Source organism: Schistocerca nitens, chromosome 8 (assembly GCF_023898315.1).
Source record: "Schistocerca nitens isolate TAMUIC-IGC-003100 chromosome 8, iqSchNite1.1, whole genome shotgun sequence".
Classification (NCBI taxonomy): Eukaryota; Metazoa; Arthropoda; class Insecta; order Orthoptera; family Acrididae; genus Schistocerca; species Schistocerca nitens.
The window spans coordinates 207,421,201-207,435,959 of record NC_064621.1 but is presented as its reverse complement, the minus strand read 5'-3'; the positions used below and the strand labels follow the sequence as shown (position 1 = coordinate 207,435,959).

The window sequence follows — 14,759 nt, the reverse complement described above, 5'->3', positions numbered from 1 at the left end:
CGCGCCATCTTGATCCCAAATAAAGATGTGTTGTTCAGCTTCTTCCCATTGAGGCACGCGCCATAGCTGTAGCTTAGGAAGGTAAGAAATATCAGTTAAAGTTGATTCACCGAAAAAGAAAGGCCCATAAACTTTCCGCGGGGATATTTCTTGGGGCTAAGCGTGAAAGACACGCACTCGTTCAACATTTTTTCAGTCGCTCTATCGTTCGGTACGCTTCCCATTGCGCACAGGTATACAAACAAAACTATTTGAATTGCTCTTCCAGTTGGCGTATTGTTTCCAATTGTAGGTTGAACGTAATAAATGCTACAACGTCTTATTACCAGTATGTTCATTTTGAAACACCCTGTATTTTGACAGTGAGAGATACGATGCACCAAGACCCATCGGCTTGATGACAGATGATTAATGCTTAAATACTGCGGGAAAACCGGAAATAAAAGAATCGACGCATTTGAGACGTTACGATAGGGAAGAATGTTGAAATTAGGTGGATGATATGTTCAAGAATTAGGAGGTTCTACACACAATCAGAGAAGATAGGTACACATGGGAAACACTGACAAGTGGAGGGGGACAGAATGATAGCACATGTGTTAAGGAATCAGAGAATAGCCTCCATGGTAATAGAGGGAGCCATAGAGTGTAAAAACTGCAGAGGAAGGCGGAGATAGGAATACATCCAGCGAATAATTGACGACATAGGATGCAAGGGCTACTCTTAAGAGAGTAGATTGCTGCAGGACGCATCAAGCCACTTAGACTGAAAGGTATGTGCTGAGATTTGATCAGGATAGAGCCAGTGAAAAATGTCGATAGTTCCCAACCGCAAGGTTGGACGAGTAGTACATCTTCAAGTAGTAAGATCTTTGGCAACTAACAGAGCTAGGTGCACGCGGTAAGAGTTTGAGTAGTGGTGAGGAGATGCGCAGAGAGAGCAGACGGGAGGCAGCCGGGTCGTGACAGCATCAAAGTAAGAATTGGCGCTACACACTTAATAAGCTATATATTGAGCGAAACTCGGCACATACCTGGGGAAACTAGAAAGAATAATTAAGAAAATAGGTTTTCTTTGGTTAAATAATGTCTAAAAGCTAGATAGAAATCCCATTGTTAATGCAATAAGCGTTTTGTGAAACTTTCTCGTAAATCCATGCTATAGAAGTGTTTTTTAGTTTTTCACATGTGCCTTAAAAGTTTGAACAATAAATTTTTTTTAGATAAAATTAGAGTTTAATCTCACACCTTATGTCGTTCTCCGCATCCTGTGCTTGCATTGAACCAAAAGGTACATTATAGTAAAGTTCCCATGAGTAAAGCTAATAATTTCATTTATCAGAGTAAAATAATCTATATGCCATTGCACAGTTGGCAAATTATTCAGATCAGGACAGAATTTTTATTAAGTAACAAACAGGGCCAAAATGAGTAAACTTATCTAGAATGACAATTTTATGCCCTTGCACTACGGCTTAGTTGAATATATGTTTTATTATCGACTAAACGGGAAGGAGTGCACGAGCTAAGTCCACAGACGCAGTCAAATGCAGGTTGGTGACTTTCATTTATTTTTACCACTAAACTTTCATGCTGTCAGATGTGTAGTTTGAGTATTAATTTTCCAACAATATTTTCATGTAGTCAGATAAAGTTCAGTTCAGTTAAATACGCAGTCAGATGCAAGTTTTATTAAAGACTAAAGCAGTCACATACAATTCAGTCTAGTTTAAATAGAGAATTTTTATTAACAACACTTTCTAGACTAATGACTAAAAAAGCAAAAAATACACAAATTTTAACATCCAGAGACATTAGAGCAAATAGAATTAACGAATACGTGCTCAGGCGGCAGAGGGTATTATTTCTGCGTTACAACTACTCGACTTTTTAGCGTCCTCAGATCATTTCATGTAAAACAACTTGCTTTAAAATCTTTATAGTTTCTGCGGAAGAGTGTATACCGAAAAGGAATACGGCAGTTCTCCCCGACAGCACCGGAAGTGAGTAATTATTCCAACTGGCATAAAAAAGTTTGGAAGATTGTTCGCTGTCGTTGCAGCGCCCGGAAACTGTTGTTGTTCGCCTCTGGACGAACCGCGACGGAAGTGAGAAAATTCTGGGTAGGGCGGAAAGGCAGGCAGCCGCGTCCATATCCGCTGGTAAACAGCTATTGTTTTCCTGTGGCGGCGCCGCGACGGCGCGTCCGTGCATGCGTCCATTAAGGGGCGTCAGTAAACAGAGAGAGAGGGAGAGGGCGTAGCACAAAGCGGCGCTTTGCCTCGCTGCGCTGTGCCGTCTGCGAGCTCTTCAACAAAGCGGCCGATGCGAGGCGGCGGTGCATCAGATCCTCCGTAAACAAGAGCTGGTGGCGCCATGTACACGAGCCGCGGAGGCCCACCCACAGGCGTGTTTCCAGAGAGCTGCTGACGCCGCCGCACTTACCGCCTACGTAATGGCCCATATGTCACTTGTTCCCGGCTCGCGTCACGAACCAATTGAAGGAGCAGTGCACATTCGCTTCCGCGTCTCCTACACCGATATTCCCTTGTCGCTGTGAATTCCTAGTCATATTACAGGCTACCTGTCGGATTGGGAGCAGTCCCCGGTACTATGAAGTCACGAATCAGGGCCATGTCGACAAACCGGTCATACACACTGAACTCTTTTTTACCAGCTGCGACACAGTCGCGTATATGATCCAATACTGTCAAATGTTTTTTATTCCAGTCTTTGATCACAATACCAATTCTTTTGACGATGACCGTTTTCAGTCAGTAATGACCATCCTCAGATCTTTTCTACACCATGTCCTAAAGTGATGCCAGTACGGCCTTATCACCTTAGGACATGGTGTACAAAAGATTTGAGGACGGTCATTACTGACCGAAACCGGTCATCGTCAAAAGAATTGATATTTTGATCAAAGATGGGAATAAAAAACATTTAACTCTGTCTTGTTCCATATGAAGCAACACATCCTTTTTAGTGTGTCGTATGAGTAGGCACGCGTGGGAGGAGCATTGTCATTATTCTGTTGCTTAGCCTTTGGTGTGACCTTCCTTAAAACTCAATTTCTTTTAAATTCCAATTTACGTAGATCAGACTTAAATTATTGATGGAGGTATGCAGCCACAATCACAATGACTCTATTAATGCTGGTAGGCTGCTAAAATGATGGAGATCCACAAGGCAGTAAATCATTTATGGTGCATTTACTATTATTTGTACTTTTTCGTATTTTTTACTAGGCGCTCCGAAGGGTCTTTGCCCGAAACGCGTCAACATAATAAAGGATAGACTACCGTGTAGATTTCCTTCATTTAGCAGCCTATCAGCATTTTTAGAGTCATATTTATATAAATTCCAGTTTAGCCGAAGGACAAGCGAAGGTGAAACATTAGTAAAATATAAGGTGTTCAAAAACTGCTTATACAAAATTTTAGAGTTTTCACGGGAAAAGAAATGACACAGTTGCACCGTTTCCCCGCTCCGTATCCATGAAATTTTTTCACGCTATGGATGTTCAGAGACGGTGATATTCCCTTGTCAGTGTGAACACCTAGTCATATTACAGGCTACCTGTCAGAATGGAAGCAGTCCTCGGTACTGTGATGTCACGAATTAGGGTCAAATCGACAAACCGGTCACACACCGAACTCTGTCTTGTTTTTTCATATGAAGCAACGCATCCTTTTTAATGTGTCTTATGAGGGAGGGCTGCAGCTTCATCAAAACAAGCAACCAGCGTTTCCGGAGCGTCTACCGGAGTCGCGTACACCGAACACTCCATCTCCCCACACAAAAAATCTAAACTCCTCTCTTACAGGCCATGAAGGCCCAAAGGTACCGACTGGCCGCCGTGTCATCCTCAGCCCACAGGCGTCTCTGGACGCGAATATGAAGAGGCATGTGGTCAGCACACCGCTCTCCAGGTCGTATGTCAGTTTCCGAGACCGGAGCCGCTACTTCTCAATCAAGTAGCTCCTCAGTTTGCCTCACATGAGCTGAGAGCACCCCGCTTGCCAACAGCGCTCGGCAGACCGGATGGTCACCCATCCAAGTGCTAGCCCAGCCCGACAGCGCTTAACTTCGGTGATCTGACGGGAAGCGGTGTTACCACTGCGACAAGGCCGTTGGATCTCCCTCCACAAAACGAAATTCATAACAGACCAGCAACCTCTCTAAAATAGTACTCATCACGTGGCAATATGAATACCGTCTCTGAACATCACTAGCGCCGAAACATTCATGGATCTTTAGGGGGGAAACTGTGTACCAAAGACAGTTCTGTCACATAAAGTACTTTCTTTTTATATCCTCTAAACGTTCTAAGACCCTGTATAAGAACTTATTTCATTCCCTTTACAAACTCTAGATCAACCACATAAAATTCGTGACAAGTTGCAATCTTACCACGCATTTCGACAGCAGTCTCTCACCTTCGAGAAGCTTAGAGCCAGTTCCCTAAAAGCAAATTATGTTTGACTAACTGAGTGTTCCGTCCCAGGTCTTTTTTTTTTTTTTTTTTTTTTTTTTACGTCTGATGCTCTGAATTCAGCATAGACTACATTTAATAACTGTCATATGCTTACGTGTAAGGTAAATCTACCACGAAAATTTCAGATGTTAATCAGGGACATTTTCTGAGCATTTTATTACTAGGGAACCATAGTCTCTGGTAATCTATTATCCATTTATCTTTGTATCTGTATTGTTTCCGGGCGGGAAGGCGTGCCGGTCCCCGGCACTAATCCGCCAGGCGGAAAGTGGAGAGGCATACATCGGCGAGACTGGTAGGCCAATAGTAACGCGCATTCGGGAACACGAGCGCTATATTCGTCTAGGGCAACACAACAAATCCGCAGTGGCAGAACATCAGCAAGACTGCGGGAAAGAAATAAAATTCAGCGAAGCCTGTGTGTTGGCCAAGCAGCCAATTATGACGAAACGCAAAATCAGAGAGGCCATCGAAATACTTACACACCCTAATAACATGAACAGGGAGGATGGACTCAGGCTTGCCCCACCTTGGCTGCCAGCAATCAGAGCCCAACAGACCGCACTGTCAACACGAGGCGCGAGCACTACCGGCGCGTAACTGACGCCGCGCGGCCGTCGTCCAGCGGTTGGTAAACAGCAGCAAATTTCTCATTCCGACGGTGACCACCAGTCATGGCACATAACACCAGAAAATGGTTCAAATGGCTCTGAGCACTATGGGACTCAACTTCTGAGGTCATTAGTCCCCTAGAACTTAGAACTAGTTAAACCTAACTACCCTAAGGACATCACACACATCCATGCCCGAGGCAGGATTCGAACCTGCGACCGTAGCGGTCTCGCGGTTCCAAACTGCAGCGCCAAGAACCGCACGGCCACTTCGGCCGGCACATGACACAAGAGCCAATAGACAAAAGAGATCACGTTCTCCCTCCACCGCAATAACCTATTAAAATAAAGTTCCCTCTCCTTCTTCCTTAAGTGACTAATGAAATTAACTACCCTTATAAAATTATGACGTAATGTCATGCGCAGTAAACAGTAACAACAAAATATAAAGGACACTGCACAGCTAGAACGCACCATTAGACCCACAAGAAGGCCGCTGCAACCGTGGCCGAGACGTTGGTTTTTCTCCAGCAGCAGTAGATTTTTACATTATGACGCGGAGTTCAAATGAATGTAAAGACGATGTATATCAGATAAAAGCCATTGTAAATGAAGCACCACGAATATTCTTTTCCGTCAAAGGAGAAAAATGTGAAATTTTTGAGAGAAATTCTCGCTGGCGTGAAAGGATGGTTGCAGTTTTTTTTTTTTTTAATGATATTTACGCAGACAGCAACGGTAACCTATAACCGCCGCAGACAAAATAATCCTGTTTTGCAAGCCGTTGCTTGCTTTAATCATAAATATATGTCTGAGTGACGCTAAATGGTATTATCTTTACATGAAGAGCTACACCCTTAATTTTTATAGATGAATTAGTGAATTTACTCATGACACTTTTGTTGCCAATGCCTATGGATACTTCCAGAACTCAAATTAACAATCAGATTAACTAATTTCATATGAATGAACGTTAAATTGCTGGTGTACCAATGTACCACCACAACAAAATAAAAACAGTGAACAGTAGAGGGAGTATTAATCAGAACAGTGGCTTATATAAGTTTGCAAAAAAATGACAAGTTTTATTAATCTTTTTGTAACTAGAACGACATGATAAATCTTACACAGAATAGACATACACAAATCAGAAAAGCAACGGTGTTTCTTAGGCAAAGCATACATTGGGGTGGAATCTGTACAGATTCTTCCCCTGAATTAACCCATTTTATAACGCTATCAGAATTAGTTTACAGGAATCCACTGTGAGGCGCAACTCTATTGAAATGGAACTACGAGTAAGTATACCACAAACTATGGTTCACCTGAGAACAGAGAAGTCTGAATATTATTCAACACCCCTATGCTGGTGCAGCAGTATTTACCCTTTTACCTCGATTCAAGCGGCAACAGAAAACGATGCGCATTGGGCGAGAGTCGGCGCGCTGTGACAGCTGTAATGTTCTGATGCGCCCACGAAAAATTGCAAATTACGCGGCCTGGCGTTCTGATTATCAGAACGCTGGAAACTTCCCCATCAGAGGTCAAAACCCCGCCAGATTTCAGTGTGAGGTGCACCCGTTCGCTGGTCTGGCCAAACCAATTTGACTCACATGCACGACGTCGCGTGTTGGAATTATCAAAAGTCAGACGGCCGACTCAGGACGAATAATTCCAACTTCGTGACTTATGATATGTCCGAGACGATATGCAGTTCCGCTGGCTCTTAGTCCACAGATCACAGCTCTCATCCACTTGGGAAAGACGTGAAGTTCTCCACCAGGCGGGGACCAGAAGACAAAAAAATCACAACCACTTACATCAAGCCTCGGTACAGGACCCGAATCACCAAAAACAAAACCGCCTCAACGTTGCACAAACCAATCGAACTATCTTCTACTCATAGAATTTCCCATCTAGTCTGTTCTGCTGGCCTGATAGTCAATCCAGACACAGCGCCGGGATTCCCACACTGGGATGCAAGCCTCTGCTTTGCATATCCTGAGACGAGCCACTGGCTCTCAGTTCACCACAAGATACAGATGACAAGTCTCACCCACCTGGGAAAGACATGGAATTCTCTACCAGGGGAGGACCAGAAGAGAAAGAAGCAAAGAATCACAACCACTTTCCACCAAGCCTCGGTAATGGAACCGAATTAGCATGAACGAAACGGCCTCAACATTGCATAAACCAATCGAAATATCCCCCACATTCAATTTCCCCTCTTGTCTGTTCTGTTGGCGTGGTAGTCAATCCAGACACAGCACCGGCGTTCCGACACTGGGGGAGCAAGCCTCCACTGATAGGAGCCAATCAGCAACTCCAAATCTCTCTTGTCTGAAAAAAGAAGATTTTAGATTAGGAGGCGTCGTTCTCACGGTAAGCACTTACTGAAAAAAAGAAGCATCTACCTATATGGGACCTCAGTCCCTCATTTACAGAGTGATCTAATCTTTCCAGATCGATCATTGCCAATTTCTGAAAGAAACCTGTTAAGCTTCCCAAGACAGTCGTGCCTGTGAAATATACGTTTTTGCCGCTGGCTAAAGAACCTGACGATTTCCTGGCGTCAGAGGGGGTTACATACCTGCCTCCACTAAACACATGCAGCAGCCACTCTGTCCGTAACGTCGCAGCGTCTAACATGAGAATGCACGGAGTTTTGTGGCCTCCCACTGTTTGCAGAAAAGATCAGTCTACAGCAGTCTCCCTTAAACACCTTCCTCCACCCACTTTCTGCCATTCGGCTGCCCCCGCGATGGACTGCCACCTGGATCAAGTAAAGAGTTCTGCAAACCGGCGCCCATCTGTCAGACTCCAAGCAGAAGGAGGAGAGGGTATCGAACAGAAGTCCCTCCGCGGTAACATCTACTGAGCACTGCTTCCCAGAATCACCCACACAGCCAGGTCGCTGTACACAGCATTTATGGCCCGCATTTCTCTCTCTGTTTTCCGTCGTCTCCACTACGGCCCTTCGTAAGTGCTTTACGGGTTCCACATGCAGTTATAAGAACAACCTGCCCACAATTCTCCCATGCAAAAAAGTCGTAAACCACACATACCAAATGTAGTACTGGCGAACACCGAGATGACCTAAAATATGCTGACTGACAATGTTGTTAAAAGGAGAGAGTGGCATTACACGTCTCAACTTTACGGAGCAGATAAGACTCTGAAACCCACATTCTGTGGAGAGTCGTGGGCATCCAACTATTTAGCGCTTAGTGGTAGCACGTGAGCATTTGACGAGTTTCACCAAGATTCTCGTTCACGGGCTCTGCGTATTAATAATCTGCCTATGTGCCGATATGAAACTTCCTGGCAGATTAAAACTGTGTGCCCGACCGAGACTCGAACTCGGGACCTTTGCCTTTCGCGGGCAAGTGCTCTACCAACTGAGCTACCGAAGCACGACTCACGCCCGGTATCACAGCTTTACTTCTGCCAGTACCTCGTCTCCTACCTTCCAAACTTTACATTATTTCGGAAACAGTTGACAGATGCGCTCACACAGAAATCGCATGAAGGGACTCCACTCAAGGTCGGTATAAGAAGCAAACTTCAATTGGAAAAAAGGAACGAAAGGCACACAGGTTGGTTGTATATTATTCTGAATGTTGAAAGACAAATCCAAAACGAATCGGGTGAAATGCAATTAGAGAATTAACTAAACAAGTGGTCACTGTTTACAATATGTGCAAATCTAAACTCTACGTTGGTATTCAGTATTATAATAAACTTGATACTGCTGTTCGCTTACACTGACGTTGTCCAAACGAAAACTGCACTGTCAGTCCCCATGAACTGACTTCGTAAAAGAAATGTTACACCATCAGACCTAGGGAACTGATGTCCTCGGAACTGTCAGTCCTACGTGTTAATCAATCGTCCCTCAAAAATTGGTATAACAGTAGACGTCTTGTAGCATGTCTTAATCCTGTTATTGTGTTCAGTCCGAAGACTGGTTTGAGGCAGCTCTCCGTACTAATCTATCGTGTGCAAGCCTTTTCATCTCTGAGTAACTACTGCAACCTACATCCTTCTGAATCTCCATGGTGTATTCATCTCTTTGCCTGCCTCCACGATTTTTTCCCCCAAGCTTCCACCCAGTACTCAATTTGTGATACCTATGCCTCAGAATGTCCCCTTACCAACTGATCCCTTTCTTTTCTCCCTAATTCTCTTCACAACCTCTTCATTAGTTATGTGATCTATCCAGCTAATCTTCAGCATCCTTTGTAGCACATTTCAAAAACTTACATTCTCTGCCTGTCTAAATTAATTGTCGTCTATGTTTCACTTCCATACATGGCTACACTCCATACAAATACTTTCAGTAAAGACCTCCTGACATTTGAAGCTATACTCGATGTCAGCAAATTTCTCTTCTTCAGAAACACTTTTCTTGCCATTGTCAGTCTCTCTACTTCGACTATCATCAGTTATTTTGCTGTCCAAATAGGAAAACTCATGTACTACTTTGTCTCACTTCCTAATCTAATTCCCTCAGCATCATCAGATTTAAGTCTACTACATTCCAATATTCTCATTTTGCTTTTCATGATGTGCATCTATATCCTCTTTCCAACATACTGTCCATTCCGTACAGCTGCTCTTCCGAGTCCTCTGCTGTCTCTGACAGAATAACAATGTCATTGGCAAACCTCAAAGCTTTTATTTCTTCTCCCTGACTTTTAATTTCTACTCCATATTTTTCTTTTTTTTTCCCTTTCTACTTGCTCAGTATACAGAATGAATAACATCTGGGATAGGCTATAACCTGTCTCTCTCTCTTCTCAATCACTGCTTCCCTTTCATCCCCCTTGCCTCTTATAACTGCCATCTGGTTTCAGTATTAATTGTAAATAGGCTTTCGGTCCCTGCATTTTATCCCCGACACCTTTAGAATTCTAGTCAACATAGTCAAAAGGTTTCTCTAAGTCTACAAATGCTATAAACGTAGGCTTGCCTTTCCTTAATCTATCTTCTATGGGAAGTCGCGTGTTCCTCCGTTTCTTTGGGATCGAAACTGTTCTTCCTCAGGGTCGACTTATGCCGGTTTTTCCATTCCTCTGCTAACAATTTGTGCTAATATTTTGCAACCGTGACTTATTAAACGGATAGTTCGCTCATTTTCACACCTGTCAGCACCTGCTTCCTTGCCCTAGTTATATAAGCTTCTTAATCCTAAATATTTACAGACCATGTGGCATATACAGATCAACAGAAGTGTTAGCTGTCAAATAAACCCTGGTGTGATCCGCATACATCGAGCTCAGCACGTATTTCACCACACTACCACAACGTTATGACAATTCAGACATTTTTTCGTAAAGAGAAAGTACGTGTCAGAATCATTAGGAAGAGTTTATCCTAAAGCTAAAAATTTACGTACTTCGCGTTACTGCAACGCGATTTTTTTTCGTCCGAATGGATGTAATGCTGAATGTAGTTCTTTTTCTCATTATATTTGAGACGTGATAAAAAATTTGCTGTTTTGAAGAGCGCGCAGCAACGCGTTGTGTGAAGCAGTCGCCCTCCGTTCCTGGCGGTGGCGCCGCTGTGGCAATCGCAGCTTTGGTGTCTCCCTCTGGTGGGAAAACAGAAAGGTTGCCTGTTCACGTACATTTAAGAGGCGCTATGAGCTCTGTAGTGGAGAGTCGGTCAGTCGAGGTGGGTCTAGTCAGTTGGTCAGCCGGCTCAGTGTGGAGCAGTCAGTGTCTGTCTGTCGTCGGAGTGTGAGTATGCTGTCGTTTGTATCAAACTTAAAGTCAGAAAATGAGAGTCTTGCCACTCAGCCAGTAACAAAACTCAGCTAGTGGTCGCCCGGTCGGGGCTGAGTTCCTGCATCTGAGTCTGCGCGTTAGGCCGCCAGTCTGCTCGAGTTGCTCGGGCAACGGTCATTGGCGGTTGGATCGATCGGTTGGTCGGTCGCGCACTGAGACACAAGATGACTTGTCCGCCTTGAGCGTCGGCGCATGTGAGGTCCTCACGTGAGTCAAGTTGACAGCGCCGTATAGAAAGGGGTAGTGGCTTCACGGTTATCAAGAGAGCAACAGGAGCAGAACCACGACATCGGGCTGGCAGGAGCGAGCTGCGACGCCGTGAGACGGGAGATCGGCGCGCCTTCCTGCGTCCGTTGAAGCGGCTGGCAGCAGACGGTTCGGGAGAGCGTTGGGGGTGCTGCGCCAGGTCTTCGCCAGCAATCGCAGTTTATTAGAAGTTAAGTGATTGGAGATATGTTGTTTCATTTACTTGTTAAATTCTACTTGTTTTCTTGGTGAGGTCAGGCCGCTTTGTTTTGGAGTCGTCCCACCACCATTGTTCTCCGTTTGCCCACCCGCGGGAAGGTGGTTACTGTGAATTGGGTGGTCCGTTTTTCCTTGTGGAATTGGAAGGTTTAGAACAATCTGCGGTTCGGGTTGTTTAGTAACCCCCCCCCCCTCTGTCAATCGGCCATACGTTAATAACTGCCTCTGTCATGTTTGTCGGATTCGGTATTAACGAATTTATAGAATTAAGGTAAGGGCCGAATTCCTGAAATATGTTTTTATCTTGCCTAGCATCTTGCGGGGCGGTATATGTGTAATGTAGAGCATGTTGTACACTTTATGTAAGTCTGAATTTCATGGGTTTTATTTAAATGGTCATTTTTATAAAGTTGCCACCCTTCCACCGTAAGAGGCCTTTTAAAAACAAATTGCGCTTTTGGTGGAAAATAAGCTCTTAGTGTGGGTGTTTGAACCATTTCCATCCCTCTTACGGGGTGCATAGTTAATGTGTTTGTGTGAGTTGTTAAAAAATTTAGTTTAAAGTAATTTGGTGTGTTGCAGATTTGCACCAGTGTAGTTTTTCAGAATTCATTGTGAACGGTCGTGACTACGGCCGTATTGAAAGGGAGCGAAAGCTTCTCAGCCCGAAGGCTCCTACTGCAACATTTTTTTTTATTCTGCCTCTGAATAATTGTAGCTTGATATTTTGAGGGTGCTTTTCTGCTTATAATTTTAAAACTGATTTGAAAAAGCATTTAAGAATAAAATTCACATTTGTTCAATTGTAACTTGATATTTGGAGGGTGCTTTTCTGCTTGTAAATTTTAAATCTGTTTTTGAAAAGGCTTTTATGAATAAAATTTCCATTGGTTGAAATTTAATTTGTTCCATCAGTTACTCCTTGGCTACTTCTTCCACGCTCACACAGTGTGTTAATGTTCTTGATGAATCACTAGTAAATAAAGTAAATTCTTTAAGAAAAGATTTTGAAAGTAAATTTTCACGGTTCAATATTGCAACTTTTTACTATTTTAAGATTAATTATCAAAGTATACAGTCATTGACCTAGTAAGTTAATAAGGAAGCCAATCAACTATCGATAAATTCAGGGTTAAATAGAAATCTTCTCCTTTTGTCTCACAATTTATATAAAACGCCGCACTAGTGTAACACTAATACGTGCACAGATCAATGATGAGTGAACTTTTATAATGAAAGTGGTTTATTCTTGTTTTATAGTGTGCTGAATCCTAATATAATATCAAAGAACCATATCATCCAACATTGTATGCAGTTAACATTCAGTATTTTAAAAACTGTACGACTAGCAATTTTAATTATACACATTTCATACATTCTTTCAGTTATATCTTACTGCAACAGTTCTAATGAGTGGAAGCGCTAGGCTGAAGTAACACATTGCCTTCATTATATTTTCAGAATCCAACAAAAACATTTCACTAAAATAATTTTAATGCTCCCACTAACAATTCCAAAATCCCCAGCAAACCTTAATGATGACGATTTCTCGCGCAATTCTAATAAGACGTAAGTTTTAAACACTAATCTGAAACTGATTACTCTGGTGTAATTTTATAACTTGTTTACCCACGCTATAAACACAAATAAATGAGTTTAGAGAATGCACCCTTTTAACCAGGAAATATTTTAACTGAATAGTATATAGCAATACACGCAACTGATGAGCAATACGCTATTACCCGTGTCTGGAATAACTAGTTTTACTAGCAACACAGGTAACATTATTGTCTCAGTATTACAATTCGGCACCGTTCTCAGTTTTCACAATGAGTTACTCCCCAGTAACATCAGACCTACAACCCAATCCACATTGCCTGGACTGAGATACCATCGACCCATACTTACGCTGATCAGCCAGAACATTATAAGCACCGACCTACTATTGATATAAACCATCCAAGCGATAGCAGCATCACCTGGCCAGGAATGACTGCTAGTCAGCCACATGCACGATGCATGTAGTATCAGTGGGCGTGCTGTCCATGTGTAGAATGGGGAACGCACACGATCTATCAGAGTTTGACTGAGGACAGATTGTGATGGTCCAGACAGTTACTCTTCCATTACAAATGTGGAACGTCGTAGGCTCAGCAGATTGGTAAAACAGGACAGGCAGCGAACTATGGTGGAAGTGACATCAGACTGATGCTGGGTAGAGTATAGTGTGTCTGAATACGCGGTGCACCAAAAACGCCTAACGATGGGCCTCTGCAGCGTCCCATGCATGTTCTAATAATAACACCACGACTTCGTCAACTATGACTGAAATGAGAACGTGACTATCGGTACTGAACGTTGGCGCAGAGGCAGAGTGTTGTGAGGTCTGATAAATCCTGATACATTCTTCATCATGCCAATGGGAGGGCCCGAATTCGTCCTCTTCCAAGGGAACGCTCCTTCACACCAGTACTGCGGGACGGAACAAGCTGGCGGTGGTTCCATTGTACTCTGTGGTACGTTCAAAAAATGGTTCAAATGGCTTTGAGCACTATGGGACTTAACTTCTGAGGTCATCAGTCCCCTAGAACTTAGAACTACTTAAATCTCACTAACATAAGGACATCACACACATCCATGCCAGAGGCAGGATTCGAACCTGCGACCATAGCGGTCGCGCGGTTCCAGACTGTAGCGCCTAGAACCGTTCGGCCACCTCGTATGGTACATTCACGTGGTCATCAACAGGTCCAGTGGAGCTCTTACAAGGCATCACGACGGCCAAGGAGTATCGTACACTGGTTGCAGACCGCGTACACACCTTCATGACGATCATATTTCCCGACAGCAGCGTCATTTTTCAACAAGATAATGCTCCATGTCACAAGGCTAGTTGGATGATGGAGTGGTTCAAGGAACACAGTGCCGAGTTCCAGTTGATTTGCTGGCCCCCGACTAGCCAGATCTGAACCCGATCGAACACAAGTGGGACGTGATTGAACGTGGCCTAAGAGCTCATCGCCCCCTTCCCCGGAAATTTGGTGACTTGTGTGTTCAGATGTAGTGCCAACTCCCTCCAGCGTCCTACCAAGACCCCACGGCTTTCATGACACGATTCGTCGTCACTTTTATCCGTCCCAGAGGTGGATATGTTGGCTAGCCGCTTTTATCCGTCCCAAAGGTGGAAATTAGGGTAGGTGGTCATAGTGTTCTGACTGATCAGTGTATATGTACAATAACCAGCCAGAGCTTCCTTAAGCATCGGCACTAACTCGTACGCAAATACTATTAATGTTTGATGGTAACCTCGACTGTCACCGATACAGACCAAAAAGACGAGTTGACAGCGGTACTGCGAACAGCGTGCTGCAGGAAGAGCGAGCAGAACAGTTG

The 14,759-nt window shown here is 43.7% G+C and overlaps 1 pseudogene; it reads right to left on the bottom strand.

Annotated features, from left to right (window-relative positions):
- Positions 1-4,023: 4,023 nt before the first annotated feature.
- LOC126200102 (5S ribosomal RNA) lies at positions 4,024-4,141 on the bottom strand (annotated as a pseudogene).
- Between the last annotated feature and the right edge of the window lie 10,618 nt (positions 4,142-14,759).